General features: G+C 35.3%; 1 protein-coding gene across 4 annotated transcripts in view; it reads right to left on the bottom strand.

The window, feature by feature from the left end:
- The window catches only part of ARHGAP12 (Rho GTPase activating protein 12), a 120985-nt gene that overhangs the window by 56368 nt on the left and 43657 nt on the right, over positions 1-20960 (bottom strand). The gene's annotated exons all lie outside the window — the stretch shown is intronic.

The raw sequence follows: 20960 nt of genomic DNA, 5'->3' as shown, positions 1-20960 counted from the left end.
TATATTCTTTCTAAAGAAAAAACAATGCAATGGTATTAATATTCATGATTTGGTTAAAGAAAACATAAAAGTTTCAAATAGAATCCAAAGTGTACTTAGTAACTTTTCCTTATCCTAAAAGAATCGTGCACTAGAAGTCAGGATCTGTGGGTTTCAGTTCAAGATCTGGCACTAACAAGTTGTATGACATTGGATTAGATCACCTCATCTCTCCAAAACTGATTTTTTAAATCTCTGTATATGAGGGGATCAGATTAAATCACACCAGTCTCCTTTGTCTCTAAAAGTCTATCATTTCAGACAATCTTTTAAAACACAAAAAGCCTTACACCTGGGTAACTCAAAAAACTACCAAAAGAAAGATTTTATGTTCTAAGCTCTAATATTAAATCAGGAATACATAAGTGAAAGATAAAGGAGATAAATTCTTCAGCTAAGAGTTTACTACATTCTATTCCTTCTCAACTAATAATTTCTCAGTTGCCATAAACAAATCATTTAATCTCTTCCTAGATTCCTCATTTGTGAATTTCCTAACAGTGGAAAAATAAGCATTAGCAGGAACTGATTTACATGCTTAATCTCAACTTCCAGCTTTACTTTTTATTTTTAAATGTCTCACTAGATGTCAGTCAAGAGCAGAATATTCTTCAGACACTTTGCATAAGGACACTATGACTGAATTTAAAATTCTAATAGCTGAAGAAAAAAAGCACATGTCTGAGAACACCTTTCTACACTGTGTATTCATATTTGTATATGTATCTTTCCTTTTACCACAGGGTTTCTCAACCTGGGCACCATAACATTTTGGGACTGATAATTCTTTGCTGTGGGGGGTCTATCTTGTGTGTTACAAAATGTTTACTGGTATCTCTGGCCTCCACCCACTAGATGATAGCAGCATTCCCCCACTGTGTCAACTAAAAAGTCTCCAGACATTGCCAAATGTCCCCTGGGGACAAAACTAACCTTGACTGAGAACCACTGCTTTACTATATAAATCCTAGCATTATATGCAGATGTTTAATTACATCTATAATGTATCCAGAGTTTTATGAATGCTTAAAAATACTGAATTTAAAAAGGGAAATGTGGATGGATACAGAGTCAGTTATATTAAAATTAAAGTACTTTAACTTCTAAAATATTACCTGCCTATAAAGTAATTATAATGAATCTAAATCAAATAAGATTTAAAAGAGAAAACAGTAAAATAACTCCAAACATGAATACATATGTAAAATTGTTACCTTGGTTTTTTTACACATAGTAATTATGCACAATGATACAAATTAAGACTGTTTTCCTTGAAATGTTAGCTGTGAATTTAGACTACCACCGAACAGCATCTTTCTATGAAGAAAATCTATGAAGAAAATCTATGAAGACAGATTTCCATGTAGTATTTCTCTTTGAGAGTAATTCCATATCCTGGTGAATTAGCCAAGGTAACAATGTTTTTCTCTGACTACAATGAACTCTGTTAATACAACAAATAATTCTATGTAGCAAATCATTTCCCAGAAACTTTTCTAGAGAATATTTATTCAACAAGTGTTAAAAGAAATTCTTACTTTGCTCCTGATATGTTACTAGACTTAGGGAAACAAAGAGCCAAGAGACAGCCATTTTCTAAAAGATGTTCATAGAAAATTCTACTGATAGAAAATTCTACTCTATCTTTAAGAAACCACCAAGTCCTGTTATTTAAACAGTGCAAATTTAAACAGTTTTTCTACTTAAAAAAACTGAAATGCTTCGGGGCGCCTGGGTGGCACAGTTGGTTGGGTGCCCAACTCCTCGATTTTGGCTCAGGTCATGATCTCATGTGAGTTCGAGCCCCGCATCAGGCTCTGGGCTGACAAAGTGGAGCACGCTTGGGATTCTCTCTCTACTCTGTCTCTGCCACTCCCCCACTCATGTTGTCTCTCAAAATAAACATGAAAAAAAAATTGAAATGCTCCAACACAGTTTATAAGACTAGCATTATTCTAAATGGAAGAAAATTATAAACCAACCTTGGTTATAAATGAAAACATACTAAGTAAAACATTAGTAATCAAATCTAGCACTGTACTAAGTAAGTAAATCAGAAAAAAAACCAGAAATGTTAAGGAAGTCCATCTTTAGGAACTCTCATACTATAATTCTTTACATTAACAGATTCACATAATCCTCTCCACAGACACCATTTGATAAAACTCAATGTGGATTCAGGATAAAACTCTTAGCAAGTAAGGAATAAGTGTGATGTCTCCTTAATGTGACTTTAGAAATTACTATTTAAAATGAATATCACAGGGGCACTCAGTCAGTTAAGCTGAGTGGGTGGCTCAGTCAGTTAAGTGTCCGACTTTGGCTTGGGTGATGATCTCACAGCTCATGAGTTCAAGCCCTACATACGACTCTGCTGACAGCTCCGAGCCTGAAGCTGCTTCAGATTCCATGTCTCCCTCTCTCTGCCCCCTGCCCGCTTGCACGTGCTTCCTCTATCTCAAAAAAATAAACATTTAAAAAAGTTTTTTAAAAATAAAATAAGCATCACAGCAAGGATTGATAAGAAGCATTTTCATTAAAAGAATAAAAACTAGGATGCTAAATATCACTGCTTTTATTCAACACTGTATTGGAGATTCTAAGCAATGTACTAAGATATAAAAAATGAATTAAATTCATAAATACCTAGAGGAAAAAAAACCCTGATATCTGACAATGACATAACAAATATCTGGAAACCCAAGTCCAGAAAAACTACTAAGAAATTTAATAAGTTGGCCAGATAAAAGATCATCTGATCAGTTTCTCATACATGAGCAATGACACAGTGGAAAATGTAACAATGTAAAAAACCTCATTCACGATAGGAAAAGAATATAAATAAGCTTTAAAAGAAATGTATAAAACCAAATGAGGAATATGTACTTATAAAACCTTCCTTAGGTGCCTAAAATTATATTTATCTATTCAGACAAACCTTTGTTTCTAAAGGGAAAAAGTTATCTTGTAAACATGTGATTTCTGCAAAAAAAAAAATCTATAAATCCTACAAATTCAACACTATGTCCAGCAAGCAGTATAGTTAGTACACTGCCCAGCACAAAGTAGCACTTAATGAAATTCGTTGAATGAACGAACAAACGTGAACAAAAAAGTACAAACACCTAACGCCCAAGTGAAAGTGAAATTCAAGGACTTGGAACTGGCTACATGTGATAAAGAGAGAAGAAACTAGAAAAACATCTATATTTCTAGTCTTGGGAAAGGATGGACGGTTGTGTCACCATTTAAGACAGAAACTATCTAGGGGCGCCTACGTGGTTCAGTCGGTTAAGCGTCCAACTCAAGATTTCAGCTCGGGTCACGATCTTGCCAGTTTGTGAGTTTGAGCCCTGCACTGGGCTCTATGTTGAAGTGCAGAGACTACTTGGGATTCTCTCTCTTTCTTTCTCTCTCTCTCTCTCTGTCCCTGTCCCACTCATGTTTTCCCCTCTCTCAAAAATAAATAAACTTTAAAAAAGTATCTTAAGAAAAGAAACTATCTAAAAATGAACTGGGAGCCAAGCACTTAACTAGGTGCTAAGGTTACAAACATGAACTAAAAAATGTACTGTCTTCTGGGACTTCGTGATACAGCAAAAGAAACTGAAACAAAAGCTCATTTAAGTGGATAATCAACAAGACTCTAGAGCTACGCATGGGGTGCTGTGGGAGCTAAAAGGAAAAAGACCTGGAAACAAGTGACTGAGTTCTAGAAATGAATAAATAATAAGAGTCAGCCAGGCAAAAGTTGGGGATACAGGAGGCAACACAAACAAAAGTTTGGGGAAAAAGCATGGCACAGTCAAGGAATGATGTGACTCCTACAGTACGTAAAAGGAGCAGCAAGACGGAGATCTAAGGAGAAGCAATGACAGAACAAGGAGGGCTGAAGACTTTAAGGCAGGAAATACACTCTGGTTTAAAACTGAGAAATATTACGGAGGGACACACCAGAGGCGGAGCGCTGTTAACGCTGGCACAAAGGTACAGACAGAAGATGAAGAAAGCTACAATGAGACAAGGATGGTGGGAATGAAGCAGCAGGGCCAGACTGAAGAAATAATGAGGTTACATTAGCATACGGACTGTATGTTTGTTTATGTGAAGTATATTTTTATTTTGTCAGTGTGTTTAACTACAGGTGAAATAATGCCAAGATAAAGAACAGGACAAAAAGAAGCGAAGAGGGATTCCATTCAGATTGTATTAGGTTGATGCGCCTTTTGAAAATATTCACAGATTGTGTGTTGGCTACAAGGATGGGGAGTTCAGTATAGAAATGAGAGCTAAAAATATAAATGTAAGTCATCAGCATACAGGTGGGGCCATTACCTTAAGAGAGTAGAGTATCCAGAATGTGAGGAGGAGGAAAACAGAACTGTGGAGAATACTAAGCAGTTGCTTTATGAATTAAAATGCAAATATAGGTATAAAGTTAGCACAGGGTTTAATATGGTGACCTCTAGTGTTGTTATTGTTATAATTATTATTGCCATTACTATAATTAAAGTACCAAAGTTAGAGGATCTAATAAAAAAGGAAGAAAGGAAAGTCTGAGATAGAAGAGCTAAACAGGAAAAGGTGGTATTTAAAAAAATCAAAGAGAAGAAAATTTCAAAAGAAGGGGAATTTGACAGTATCATTCCAAAGAATTCAATATAAGGGCTCTGGAACGAGTATTAGATTTAACAATTAAGGAGTCATTACAAGACTTCAACTTCCAGTCATGAAGATCCCAAATTATCTCCCTGCCACCAACATTCAGAAAAGGGAATGAAATACAGGAAACGGGCATTTTCAGGCATTGTAACAACAAGCAGCGCAGGACTGTGATCTCAGGAAAGAAGAAACAGATGAGGTGTCCCCTGACCACTCCAAGGCTTTCTGCCTGGAGGTAGTTTCCAGAAATCAGCACAGGAAGGGGAAACCTATACAGTTTCACTGACTAAACAGTACAGAGATAAAGGTTTACATTTCTTATTTAAAATATCAAAGGGAAAAATACAACAAATGAAAATAATTATGCAAGTATCAAATATTGCAAAGAGAGGACAAGGAGAATGGTCTCTAATTTTTCCAGGAATCTCCAAATTTTGTTGATGTTCTTCAAAATTGATAAACTAAGAAATCAAGGAGAGTTATGTCTGAAATCAGAAATATAATAGCAATTTTAAACAGAATGACATGTAGTTAGAAGAGGTTTATTGACAATGAATGAATGGTAAAATTTTAATATTTCACATTCTTACTACCAGTTAAAATTTTTGACAGATGTTCATTTGTATGTTGCTCATCTACTGTCAGAAACAGTATCTGGTAGAAGACTTTTGTTTTCTTAATTAAGAATTAACTCAAAGGGCGCCTGGGTGGCTCAGTCAGTTAAGCGTCCAACTTCGGCTCAGGTCATGATCTTGCAGTCTGTGAGTTCCAGCACCGCACAGGGCTCTGTGTTGACAGCTCAGAGCCTCAAGCCTGCTTCAGATTCTGTGTCTCCCTCTCTCTCTGCCCCTCCCCCACTCATGCTCGGTCTCAGAAATAAACATTAAAAAAAGAATAAAAAGGAATTAACTTCATGATTAAAATCAGTTTATACTTTAACTTCCAAAGTATACAGAAAGAGAAGAGGATTCAGTATTTTTATTAATACTCTCATCTCTGACAAAAAGAAAACTGTGTATGTTTATGTCAATTGCTCAAATCATTGAAAAAAACTGAAGAAAAATGCCATTTCTGTAAGGCATTTCCTTAGAGATCACTAAGGATTTTCCTCAAGAACTTTTAAAAATATAAATTCCTGATAGAAAAAATAGTATAAAATATCAAACTAATTTTACACATAAATAAATACAGATTAACTACAAAGAGGAATGTAAATAATTATACACCATTTTGTCTAGTGAACCAAAAATACTTTTTTTTTTTTTTTTTTTAAAACAAACACACTCAATGCTGGTGAAGGTTGAATGTAAGAGCTTCAGTTTACTGCTGGTGACTTCAGTTAGCTGAACCTTTTTGCCAAACAGTTTGGCAAGTATGTTTCAAAAGCTTTTATATATATTTTTAGAACCCTGAGCAGAGAGGGGGGGAAATCCTAAGTATAGAAAAAAGTTTTTCCCACAAAGATGTTCATTCCAATGTTATTTATCAGAAATAAATTAGAAATCATCTAAACATTCAGCAACAGAGGAATGGTTAAGTAAATAATGATATATGAGGCAATAATATTTTTTTTTCAGTGAGGCACTGAAAATGTTAATGATTTTTAATAACACAATAAAAATTTTGAGGTTAATGAGAATAGCAGAATATAAAGCTGCTTCTAACACCCAACTAAGTTCCAACTAAAAATTTTAAAGTATGAAGAAAAACCAACTAAACATGGTCATTTTTCTCTGGATAATAGGATTATGTATGATTTTTTATGTGCTTTATTTCCCAATTTTATTTTCCTCAATAATCTGGGGCACTTGCCTAGTCCAGGGGACTCACAAAAGTGACAGCAACAGTATTAACACTATGTAAACTAGTGTTTCTTAACAGGTGGTCAAAGGATGATCTAGATCAGCCTCATTTAGGAATGCTTTTTAAAATTTAAAATTCTTGGGGCGCCAGGGTGGCTTGGTCGGTTAAGCGTCCGACTTCGGCTCAGGTCCTGATCTCACGGTCCGTGAGTTCGAGCCCCGCGTTGGGCTCTGTGCTGACAGCTCAGAGCCTGGAGCCTGTTTCAGATTGTGTCTCCCTCTCTCTCTGCTCCTCCCCTGTTCATGCTCTGTCTCTCTCTGTCTCAAAAATAAATAAACGTTAAAAAATATAATTAAATAAAATAAAATTTAAAATTCTTGAGTCATATCCCAGAGACACTGGGAAGTGGTAGTCAAGAATCTGTATTTTTAAATACTCTATGGGATCCTTATGTGTACCATTGTTTGGAACACACTGATAAAATTAAATCTTCCTGAATGGACTCAGGGCAAACTGGTACCCTTGGTCCAACAAGTTTGTATTCTAAAAGGCTTAAAGATAATTCTGAACTCCACACCCCCAGTTGTTTCTTAGTCTACAGATAAGTCAAAGAATTAAAATAAAAGAATAAGCAACAAGAAGTTCTTCCAACATATGAATCACATAAAAATTAATTTTCTAATATTTGTAAGACTTATGCATTGTGCCCTTAAACTGAGCAAAAAACCTTGCTCATGAATTGTAGACAACAAAATAAGTGATTTTTCATACAAAACAAAACAAAAAAAACTTTAAAAGGAGAACAAAGAAACAAAGTTAATTTTATGGGCCATATATCTGTCATTAATTAACAACTGAATTGGGACTAGTACCTCTGCACATGACCCAATTTTATATTTAAAAAAAGACTTGGCCTGTTCCACTTTGTCTATACATAGACTAAAATAGTCCTCCCACTATGCACAGAAAGAAAAAACTGGGGAACCACACATATATATATAAGAAGGTAACTTTAAACTTAGACTCTACCTGAATCCTTACTTTTTTAATACCAAAAACATGGAGATTTGCTCTCTTTTTACTTTTTAACATTAAAGTATTGCTTCTAAAATAAACTTCAGAGAATGGCAGAATATGTACTAACTAAGGAGCTAGGCCCCTTGTTTCTTAAATAGCATATGCCACTCAGTACTAATACTTAGTATCTACCTTCATAATAATAATGAATTACATTTATACAAATATGCTTATATTTATATAGCTATTTAGTAATATAGTTGATTATTCAACCAATATAAGTCCCTGCAGCCTATAATCATATCTCTGACTTAGTATGGGTAAAACAAAACAAAACATTTACCAAAGTATCAGACTCCAAAACAAAATTTAAATTATTTTTTAACTCTATTTTAATTGATGTGGAGAAAAGACATTTATATGCCTTTGGTAATTTACCTGCTTAAACTCTGCCTTACCATAATTGCCAATTATCATAACATTGGTCCAGTCAACAGAATAAAGGACAAAAAATAGCCAACAAGCCAACATTCAGTTAAAGTAACAGTAAGGGGCGCCTGGGTGACTCAATTGGTTAAGCATCCGACTTTGGCTAAGGTCATGATCTCACAGTTTGTGAGTTCTAGCCCCATGTCGGGCTCTGTGCTGACAGCTCAGAGCCTGGAGCCTGCTTCAGATTCGGTGTTTCCCTCTCTCTCTGCTACTCCCCCACTCACACTCTGTCATACTCTCTTTCAAAAATAAACAAACATTAAAAAATAGTAATAATAAAAAAATAGGTGATAAAATTTGTTTTAGTTTCACAACTGAAAACTGCATATTAATTTTAACTGAAAAATGTTACTTTCCAAAAGAAATCTATTCACTTAAAGCCAAATTTTAGGGAGAAAAACATATATTACCCTTTGTTTGATAATTTTAAAATATAAAAACTTAAAAGCTTTAATGTTTATATCTTTTTTAAAGTTTTATTTATTTATTTTAAGAGAGACAGCATGAGCCAGGAAGGGGCAGAGAGAAGGAGGGAGAGAATCCCAAGCAGGCTCCACACCATCAGTGCAGAGCCCAATGTGGGGCTGGAACTCATGAACTGTAAGATCATGACCTGAGCCCATATCATAAGAGCCAGATGCTTAACCAACTGAGCCACCCAGGCACCCCTCTAATATTTATATCTTTAAAGCATGCCTACATTAAGATTTCAGTGTTTATAGAATTTACTATGGAGTATTCTATGATTTTACTTACTTAACTAACATTTAAGAACTAATTATGAGCTGGGTGGGAGATGAAATTGTGACAGTCCCTATCCTTAAGGGCCAGCAACCTAGTAAAGAGGAAGAGACAGATAATAAAATGATTCCAATGGCACAAGCTAAGTGCTACAGCGAGCTATGTCTACAGGATACTCTAGGAGCACACACAAAAAAAGTGGCAATAAACAAGGAGGAGAGGGCGAGACATAGTGTGGAAGAAAGGTTCACAACACAGGTTTAACTGGATCTATAAAGGGAAGCAGAGGGAAGCAGAGGGAAGCAGAGGGAAGCAGGAGGGAGCCAAGGAGGTCAAAGGAAGTGCTGAAGGGCACTCTGAGTACATTTCAAAATCTGTTTTTAGCTAGCATAACACAAAAAAATAAAAAGCAGCCTTTGCATAATAAAGGATAACTGGTAGCTAAAGGAAGTCAGTACTGTGAAAAGCTTTAATAAATATTATTTTCATGGTTTAAAAACAAAAAGCCTCTTTTCTGTATTATTTTTTTCCTATTTATTGCACTCAAGGTTGCTCAGCTCCTCTAGAGTTTGATACCTTATATTCATACATTAAAACATTTTAGCTGCTTATCTTTCACCTTGTTTCCATCCTCTTTCCCTCCCCTTGGATCACCTTAACTGACAAACCTCAACAACCGCTTCCCAACATCAGAGATCTGTCACCATTTCTGCCTCTCCCTTGACAGACAGTAAGAAGGCAGGCCACAAGTACGAGAGCTGTGAGGCCCCATAAAGGCTTATTTGTAGGAAGCCATAAACAAACATACTGATGAAGTCATTTCTGTGCTGCCGACCTGCAAAACCAGATGCCAACTGACAACAGTGCAAATGTGCCATGCTGTCAACTAAAATCACTGGGAGCTGAAGATAATCAGAGGGTGGACAGATAAGAGCTGACAGACACCACAATAAAAGGGACCCATACAGACATAGTCATAAGGGTGTGTACAATTAGGAAGTCTGTCACAGGTAAAAGATTTGCCAAAAAAGAACAAAAGACCTATTTCCCTTAAAAACTAGGCCCCCACACACACAAAAATTAAGCCCACAGCTCTTTCAATAATTCTCTGTTGTGCCCTCACATGCATCTCTTCCTACAGCCTTACTATGCTGCAGCTTATTTCTGGGGTACTCATTAGACTGCACTACGATCGCAGATTTACTTGTCTGCCTTTCCTTCTAACACTTGATGATCTTCAAGGCAGAAATGTTTGCCTTGATTATCGCTTCATCCACAGTGCCTAATACAGCACCTGCACACAGTAAGCACTCAATGCACCCCTTAATGAAAATTATTTCATATAACTAAACAAGCTATCATGGAATCCATACACTGAAATTAACTCCTTACCGCTGTTTTCATAGTCTCCTTGGGAAATCTTACCTAATTTTACTGCTTCAATAAAATCAAACTCTCTCTCTAACATCCACCTCTCTCCCCTAAATGACAGACATGTATTTTGAAAGACCTACTACCATGGATCCTCCACACATACCTTAAATTCCTTACATCTTCTTCCTAAACTTTTTTTTTTCTGTAACACACTATCTTTGAATATTTGCCAGCTCAAATAACAGCATCATAAGCTACTCAATCAGAAATCTCAAAGTCATCTTGTGTCTCTTCTCTTTACTCCAATACGTTCCATGAATTCTTCCTAATATACCTTAAATTCTTTCCTCTCTTACCCTAAGATAACTACCTTAGTCTAGGTCCTCTTCATCTATTTTGCTAAATGATTACAAGCACCCTTGGGGGTCAACTGTCTCCATTTCTTCACCCTGTCCAATTGGTCTTTCACAGTACCAATAATTATTCTCTAAAATCACAAATCTGATCTTCTACTCACCTGCTTTTAAAAACATCAATGAATATTTCACTGACTATAAAATAAGTTCAAATACCATAGCAGAGAATTTAAGACTCTTAACACTCCAGTCCCAAAGAATCTTTTCTGCCTCCTTTCTTTTCATTCTCTTCACATTCTTTGCTCCAAAACCCCATGTTACTCACACATCTATTATGAATGTCATGCTATTCCCCCACCTCCAACCATTACCTTCAAATATTTCTTTATCCTTCTATCTGGGATATCCTGTCCCTAATCACCAATGAGTAAACCATACATAAAACCATAAAGAGCTGGTTCAAAGGTCACTTTCTCTCTGAGACACTCCTCTATTCCTCAATGCAGAATGCACAGGTTTCCTATGCATCTACAGTAGCACAAATACAAATATAATGACAGCCAGATATGTCATTTAAAATTTTCTAGTAGCCACATTAAAAAGGCAAAACGAGGTGAAATGAATTGTAATAATATATACATTTAGCCCAATATATCCAAAATACCAGTATTTTACCATATAATCAATATAAAAATTCTAAGTCTTTAAAATCCAGTATTTTATAGCATATTTCAATTTAGATCCCAAATTTTCAAAGTACTTAATCTGTTTGTAGATATCATAAAATTTACAATTAAGCAAATTCACATATGCAAATTATTCTATATTCGTTTTTAAATTTAACTTATAATAACTAAAACTAAAATAAATTCAGTCCCTCAGTCTCATTAGCCATATTCAAGTGCTCAACAACCACACATGGCAACTGGCTACTGTATTAAACAGTATCAATCCACAGTGTTTTGTATCCACCTCTACTAATTCCCCCCCATACTACATTATACTTAGTTGTTATTTTTCAGTCTCTCCAACTAAACCTGAAGCCCCCCAAGAGTTTAGAGCAAGATCATGTCTTAAACACACTGTATTTTCAAAATCTAGAAACAAATTAATAAATTTAAGATGTCTTCTCAAGCCCTGACTCAAACACTGATAATTTTCCCAGTAACTGCTTTCCCAATACATAGAATATTTTAAAAAACAGAAAGATAAATGAAACAGCTAAGAATATTTATTGATGAAACCTCATTATTGTGTTGAAAGTACTCAACCAGATATGCCTGTCCTTGGTCAGTTAAGCAAACAAAATTCTCCACTAGGACATTATGCTGAAATAGCAAGACTTAGCTACTAATTTATACTGATGAAGCAACATGCAATGGCCTGGTATGCTGCCATTCACTATCGCAAATCTCTCTCCCTAGGGACTTGAATGGTAACTGTATGATCAGCATTCAGAGGATGACTAAAGAATAAAGAATACTCTGTTGTGAAATTTCTAGAGAGTAAAAAGTTTGTGGTAAAATCACCCATGGAAAAAAATGCATCTGGCTTTACTCGTTAGAAAGCATTTAATATAAATACAAGTTTAAGCTTAGATGTTGAGGTTTCTGGTAATAGCCAAAAATATAATAAATTAAAAACAAATACAAGATCAATCCAAAGTTACATGGTACACATTTAAATGGTTGACATACCGTCCTGTCATTTTCATGACTGTTCTTTTGTTTTTTCAAAAATAAGATTCTGAAGTAAAATATTCTGAAAAACTCATTATCTAAGGAAAATATAAATTTTCACTTCAAAAGAGCACAACCAAATAAATGGGTTTCTAATTTACTTCATGTACCAATTTGTTAACAAGTCCGTATGACAGGTACTTGGATAATCTATTATTATATTAATTCTAAACTGAGTGCATAGTTTACAAGGTTTAAAGTATTATACGCTTAAAACTGTATTGAACACCTTATACCTATACAAAGCAAATAAAAAGTAGATGATTTTCTATCATTTTAATGGCCACTTTATACTAAAACAAGAAACATTTAAGCCCTGAATTCCTTAAAAGATATTCTAAATAGGTATTTAGACACATATAGATGAACCTAAAAATATAAAAATATATCCATAAATTCACACACATATGCATTCATAGATGCATGAAAAAAATCAAGACTATAAGTTTTGTAACTTATTTCATGGAATTATGGCTGGCTTGGCTTACCTGTATTCTCTTATTTATTCTGAAATGAGATTAAAAAGAAAAAATTTGTGGAAGAGAAAAAGGCCATTAGTTTTAAATCTATACAACAATTCTGGAATGATCTTTAAGAAATTCTACAACATAAGCTACAAAAGCAAGAACACACTGATGATACCCATGGAGTTCAAAATTCAAAACTTTAAGTTTACCCAGAAAATCTAGAGTAGGCAAGGAAGAAGGGCTAGTTCACAGTCATGAGTATTTTGGGTTCATTCTAAATGACAAATGTAGTCACTGTCCTTAGAATTAAAATCCTCATAAGTCACAATGAGAATACAATTCCCATTAGCAAGTTCTCCAAGTTGCTAAAGGATAAAACAGGACAGGGGAGAGAAGGGAAAGGTAAAATGGGTGAGACAGAATGAGAATGTTGTATAATGACAGCAGTGAAAAGTCTAACACCTCTTTGAGCAGTTCATCCTAAAGTTTCATAAACTGAGGCCTGTCTAGACACTAGGTAATCATTCCCAACCATTCTCTCTTTGTAACCATCACCACCATCCATTTCCAGAACTTTCTTCATCTTGCAAAACTGAAACTGTACACATTACACAATAACTCTCCATCCCCTCACTCCCCAGCCCCTGGCAACCAACATTCCACTTTCTGTCTCTATGAATTTGACTACTCGAGTAGTGGAATCATACAATATTTGTCTTTTTGTGACTGGTTTATTTCATTTAACATAATGTCTCCAAGATTCATTCATGCTGTGGCAGGTGTCAGAATTTCCTTCCTTTTTAAGGCTGAATACTATCCCACTGAATGGACATACTACATTTTGTTTACTCATCTGTTGATGGAAACTTGGGTTGCTTCTACCTTTTGCTATTAAAAATAATGCTGCTATAAACATGGACATACAAATATCTGTTCAAATCCCTGCATTCAATTCTTTTGGGTACTGTGATGATTAATTTAGTCAACTTGACTGGATTAAGAGGATGCCCAAATAGCTGGAAAAACATTATATCTGGGTGCCTCTGGAAGAGATCAGCATTTACATCAGCAGACTAAGGCAAGACTGTCCTCACCAAAGGAAGCTGGCATCCTCCAAATCTGCTAAGGGCCCAAATAGAAGAAAAAGGCAGAGGAAGGGCAAAATCACTCTCTTGCATGACTCTCTTGTTTCTTGAGTCTTAAGATGTACACAAGGACTGGGGTGCCTGGGTAGCTCACTTGGTTAAGTGTTCAACTTCGGCTCAGGTTAGGATCTCATGGTGAGTTTGAGGCCCATGTCGGGCCCTGTGCTAGCTCAAAGCCTGGAGTCTGCTTCAGATTCTGTGTCACCCTCTCTCTCTCTGCCCCTCCCCCACTGGTGCTCAGTCTCTCTGTCTCTCAAAAATAAACATTAAAAAATAATTTTTTTTTTAAAGACTTAGACAAGGAGTTACACCATCAGACTTCCTCAGCTCTCAGACCTTCAGCCATGGACTGAACTACGCTATTGGCTTCCTTGGTTCTACAGGTTGCAGACAGCAGATCTGGGACTTCTTAGCTTCCATGACTGCATGAGTCAATTCCTATAATAAATCTCATATATATACCTATTTATACCCTATTGGTTCTTTTTCTCTTGAGAACCCCAATACCAATAAGAGCCCTTTTCTTCTCAAACTCCTCAGTAAACTTACCATTAGCTCTAAAGGTCATCATTCAAAAAATAACATTGATACCTTGCATGTTTTCCACTTCCTGACATCTTACATATACATGAAAGACCATTAATCTAAAAGAGGGAAAAATCAGGGACGCCTAGGTAGTTCATTCAGTTAAGCATCCAACTTCGGCTCCGGTCATGATCCCGCAGTTTGTGAGTTCCAGCCCCACATCCAGCTCTGTGCTGACAGCTCAGAGCCTGGAGCCTGCTTTAGATTCTGTGTCTCCCTCTCTCTCTCTGCCTCTCCCCACTTGCATTCTTTGTCTCTCAAAAAAATAAATAAATAGTTTTTAAAAAATTTTTAAAGAGGGAAAAATCAGCAGCTAAGTTTAAAAGCAATTTAATCTTGTTCCTCTTGACCTCCTCATATATCCTCATCGTAAAAGAGAAAAATATAAAACATTCTAGTTATATCCCAAAGTACATGAAACAAAATTCATCCAGTAAATGCACTTGAATTCTACAGAGTTAATGCTAGCCAAAACTGCAGTTTGTTTTCCAAGACCTTTAGTCTCCTTTTAGGGCCTTTCCAACCTCTCTTCCTCATCAAAACTAGTTCTCAGTTGGAATTTTTTTAAAAGCTCTTAAATACAAAAGATACATTTCCTCTAAGTCAAATCAACTACTGACTCTCATCTAAAGGCTCAGAATTACTCTATCCTGTTCCAAGACTCACTTGAGACATGTCAGTCCCCTTTGCTTCCGAATCAGTTATTTATATGTTTGCTCCTTTTCATCAGGTATCTGAACGTTCAAGGAGAAATAAAAACATTTCATTCAGGCTTCAGAAGTCTCTACATATAAAAACAGACAGATGAGAAAATCTGTGACAGAGATCTAAATTAAGATTTACTAACTTCTTGTTTACTGTGTCTGTTTAGGATACTGTTGCTCTTCTGAATGACACATACTGAAAGTGGCATAAAGATGCCTCGTTCCTTTTAATAGAAGAAACTGCTAACCGTAGGAAGGAACAAGTCTGGTTATCACAGTTTTCAGTCTTCATATTCTATTTCAGTGAATGCACTAACATGAAAACTATTACATAACAATAGTGATACAGCAAAGCAAGTGACCATTATAATTTGGTATGTGAGCATTTTATTGTATTTTACACTTATTAAAATGAGGCGAAAAATAATAGTATAGTATAGCATTCCCCTAGATTTCCTTATGATACAGAGAAGGCAAACTATAATCCAAATGTAGCTTGTAGTCTATTTTGGTAAATTAAGTTTTATTGAAACATAGCTGTTTTCAGTAAAACACAGTTTTATTGAAACATACCGTTTCCATATGGTCTATGGCTATTTTATGCTACAATGCGAGTTGGATTCTTGAAACAGAAATCATATAAGCTCACAAAACCTAAAGTATTCACTATCTGGTTCCTTACAGAAAAAGTCTGCCAACTCCTGTGAAAATGCCCTCCTTGTATTAAGCTAGATTTTATTAAAACCAAGTACACAAGAATTAGATGGGTATGTATTTTACTGCATTCTTCCAAAGTAATTAGTTTCAATAATTACAAATTTTAGATCTGTTCAGCATTGACATTATCCTATAAACCTCAGAAAAGATGAAAAGCTACAATCTTCAGCTTTTAGGTTACCAGTGAGTTTCAATTGATTTTCATAATTCACATGCAAGTTTTATTACCTATTTAAAAGACAAGCATAGTTCTCTTAGCTACAGAAAGAGTTCTCACAAAGGCCTTTAGTGAGTTCCCTTAAAAATTTTTTTAAATAAAAAATAAAATTTTTATTTTAAAAATGTAAGGTGGGACATCTAGGTGCCTGGGTCAATTAAGCGTCCGACTTCGGCTCAGGTCATGATCTTGCAGTTTGTGAGTTTAAGCCCTGCATCAGGCTCTGTGCTGACAGTTCAGAGCCTGGAGCCTGCTTTGGATTATGTGTCTCCCTCCCTCTCTGCCCCTTCTCCACTTGTACTCTGTCTCTCTCTCTCAAAATTAAACATTAAAAAATTAAAAATAAATAAAAATACAACATTAGTACCTAGACCAAATCAGACACACAAATTAAGTGTAGAATCTCTAGTTTTAAAAATTATTTAACTTATTCTTCCCCACATATTTTCCCTCTGACCTCATATCTTATTCATTGCCTTATCCTACTTATTACCTGCATTCCAACAAATCACCTAACATGCTCACACTTGGCTCTAGTTTTAAAAAAAAAAGTCAATACAGACTAACAGACTGACACTAGGCTGGCAGGGTTTTTTCCCCCCTAGCTTACTTACTAAAAGTATATTAAGTGGTATTATTTCTATTTCCTACATGTCAGGAATTTTTAAGACAATGAATGGGTACTCTTCATATTTTGGATCTAATTCTTATTTTTGTACTACTATATTTTAGTTCTTTGCATTCGCAGAACAGAAAATTAGTGCTGTGGGGCACGTGGCCAACTCCTGATTTCGGCTCAGGTCATGATCTCACAGTTCCTCAGTTCAAACCCAATGTCACCCTCTCTGCTGTCCGCGTAGACCCTGCTTTGGATCCTGTCTCCCTCTCTCTGCCCCTCCTCCACTCATGCTCATTCGCTCCTCTCAAAATAAGTAAATAAACTTTAAAAAAAAAAGCTCCATAGTAATAAAGATTAGAGGATAAATGATGTTGTGTTGCAATTTCATTTCCTGATTAACAATGACATTTTCCTTTGTCTAAATACACTTACGCTTAACTGTCTATTCAAAACCATTTAATTGTTCTCCAAGTTAAGTTGAAGTCACTTGATTATCTTGGTTTTCTAGCACTCCACCTCTCCCATTTCCTGCAAAGTCTCCTGGAGGAGTCAATAAAAATTAATGTGTGTGACTTAATTTTTTTCTATGATTTATATACAGAGAGAAAGACACTCAAAATGTTGTGACCTCTAAACATTTGAAAGCTGGGGGGGCGGGGAGGAACACCTAAAACATCTGAACTGTACATCACTGCCAAGCATAGACTAGCAGTTTTTATATCAGGTAAGTATCATAACTAAAATCATCTCCACTTACAGTACCAGAATCGTATTGGAATCTCCTATATAGTTCCTTGATGTTTACAGTAATGGCTCCTACACGCTTCTACAAGGTTGCTGGTCATTCTAGTCTCTGCAGGTACTTTTAACAACCCCTAAAGGTCAGGAATGTCCAAATTGAAATTTTTTTCTTATGGGAGATCACTAGGAAGCAGTAGAAATGATCTACTATTACACAATGGTATGTAGTATTCATTTATAAAGCATGGTTTTATTATAAGACATGATCCTTTACTCATCATCATATCCCTAGAACCTTGCACTATACAAAGTATGTAGCTGGTGCCCAATAAACATTTATTTAATGAATGCATGAATGAATGAATTATTCCAGTAAATCTAAAGTCATGATTTTTTGCTTTATTTTATTCTTCTCCATCAGTATCTTCCCTTCCTTTCCAAATAAAAAATATTCAGATAACAAATATGTATGGGAAAGAAACCAGTTTTTTGAAAGCCCCTAGCTGACAATGGGTATTAAAAAATTCTTGTTTCACTTGAGGAGTTCAAACTTCTCTGAAACACAGGGAAGATATTGCAGATTCAATTTTCAAATACCCTACCTTGTTATGGTCTCCAAAAAATACTTATGTAAAAAACACAGGCTCACATCTCCTCATGTAAAATAACCAAATACAGACACATATGAATGTCAATATCAAATTATCCCTAGTAATTAACTAAGTTCCACCTTTACTACTTCAACCAGACATATAATGGTATTTCTACAACATTCATACATTTACTTCATAAGTAAATTTTATTTCCTAAGTAGGTATTAAAATAGGCTTTAGCTATTTTTCCTTTCTTCTATTTTTAATTAAAATGTCAAAAATATGTAGTTCTAATCTGCAAAAAGTCTACAGCTAACCTCTAACAACTTAACGGTGAGAAACTGAATGTTTTCCCTGTTAAGACTGGAATAAAGGCAATCACGTTCCCTCTCACCATTCCTATCAACATCATACTTGAAGACCCAGCTAGTACAACCAGACAAGAAAAGAAATTTTCTTGTGTGCAGATTGAGAAGAAAAAACAAACTGTCTTTACTCACAGATTAATGTGTGTGTGTGTGTGTATGTGTGTGTGTGTGTGTGTGTAGTTCTATCTATATGCTTGAGATCAGTAACAAAAGTACATCTACAAATAACAGAAACCACTTATATCATATATTTTATGGACCAGGCACTAGTCTAAGTACTTATATTAATTCATTTAACCCTATAAAAACCCTATGACATAGGTACTCTTATTCCCACTTTACAGATGAGGAAATACTGCCAGAAAAGTTCAGGTACTCATTTATTGTCAGACAACTAGAAAGTGATCTTTGAACCCAGGCAACCTGGCTCTAGAACCCATGCTCTGTGCCTGTCTTACACAACACTGCCTCTACACTTTATTAATGGGTAAAAAGTGTATTAAAGTTATAAATATAATACTGAAATTTTAGACATGGCTAACAGTTATGAGCTATAGAAAGTAAACCATACCAAAATTCAAGTCTTCTTCGGGGTAAAGACCAAACTGGAAAACCAAGAAAAGGACTTGTGCCAGTGAATAAAGTAACATGTCTGTCTGGCAATGTATACATTAATTAGGAAAAAGAACTGAGAAATCATATTCTTCAATGTCTAGGTCTTTTGATTTCACTAGTAATCTTTTATGCTCTCCATCATTCACTTACTCATTCAAGAAATGTTCACATCCTTGACTAAAAGGATAAGAAAAAAGTAACAGACAAACCAGAGTCCTTGAGAAGTGTGGCAACTCAGGTATGGGAAGCAAGACTCAATGCAGTTGAGTATACTTTCCAGACTTTACATCATAAATACCGCCAAAAAACTGTACCGTATCAGTTTTCCATAAGAATATTAAAATTGACAAAAAATTATCTAACATAATAAAAGTGCAGAAAGCAATGCTATGTTAAAAAATAAAAAATAAAAACTGCCTAAAGCAGTAACACTGTCTCTATAGGTGGAAAAACACAAATAAATGCCCTGGGCCCAATGATATATTACAAAAGGCCCAATACACTATACAAAATACATAAGTACACACTCCAAACAAATCAATTCCAAAGTAATATACCAATAATACACTTAAGAATTTGTGCTTGTTGGGGTGCCTGGGTGGCTCAGTCGGTTAAGTGTCCAACTCCTCTCCCACTAGTGCTCTCTCTCTCAAAATTAAATAAACATTAAAAAAAAAACCTTTAAAAAAAAGAATCTTTGCTGGTCTCAGAAACATTTTTTTGAAGGGTCTCAAATAGAAATCCACAAAGTTGGGACACCAGGTGGCTCAGTTATATGTCTGACTCTTGACTTTGGCTCAGCTCATGATTGCATGGTTTGTGGGATTGAAACCCACAACAGGCTCTCCACTGACAGCACAGAGACTGCCTGGGATTTTCTCTCTCCCTATCTCTGCCCCTCCCCTCCCTCTCAAACATTTAAAAAAGAAAAAGAATGAGAAAGAGAGAGAGAGAAAGAGAGAGAGAGAAAGAGAGAGAGAGAGAGAGAGAGAGAGAGAGAAAGAAAGAAAGAAAGAAAGAAAGAAAGAAAGAAAGAAAGAAAGAAAGAAAGATCCAAAAAGTTTTGTACTTTTTTTCCAATAAAATTTTCCTTAGGCAGGAACAAAAATAATACATAGCAGTTAGTATTTATTAAGCATAAACTCTGTTCAAAACACTTAACTCATCTCCTTAATCTTGTCAACACCCAGGAGTTTAATTACTCCTCCTCATGAGGAAGTTGCTGAACCAAGATCAAAACTAGGTCTATTTGATTTCAAAAGTCCGGGCTATTTCTTAGTACCTATATTGTTGCTACCAAGTAGAAGTAAAAGTAATCATTTCTTGGAGTTGTGTTTAACAAATACTTTTGTTACCACAGTGCAAAATATTTTCGCATTTAGGAACTGACACATTGTCTTTCCCTGAAACTGCAAACAGGAAAACACTAACAGGAAATACTAAGTACTAAATTATTCCACTTTCATTTCAGTTTGCCTACCTTTTAGTAAAAGATCTGAGAATACTGTTCCATACTTTGTATAACATGACTGGCACAGCATAAGTAATCAATAAATATTTTAAATAATTAAATAATACTCTTCTTTCTACGAGCATGACAACCATACAGTTCAGTTCAGATTTCAGTGCCTCCTACTGCCCCCAGAAGTTCATTCTCACTTCCCATACTTGTCACAACAATGTTCTGATTTTTGGTTCCTACAGTATGGTTGCCACATCCATGACACTACCAAATATCCAAGCTCAAAATTTTTAAATTAATTAACTAATTTTGCTGTGCACAATGAAAGTAGAATAATTAATGGTGCAAAAGCGTATTCCACTAGGAAACAGATTACTACTTGACTCATTACACAGAGTCATCTAACTTAGTGCCTGTAAGTATAGGGCATTAGGCAGTTTTGAGCAGAAAAAGGTCATTCTCAAGGTTTGTATTCATGGTTCTCTAGTACCTTGGAAATTATAA

The sequence above is a fragment of the Panthera pardus genome, unplaced genomic scaffold, assembly GCF_024362965.1.
Source record: "Panthera pardus isolate Hobbes unplaced genomic scaffold, ASM2436296v1 HiC_scaffold_6, whole genome shotgun sequence".
Classification (NCBI taxonomy): domain Eukaryota; kingdom Metazoa; phylum Chordata; class Mammalia; order Carnivora; family Felidae; genus Panthera; species Panthera pardus.
Note: the sequence above shows the minus strand (reverse complement) of the source record. Positions and strands in the feature narration are given on the sequence as shown.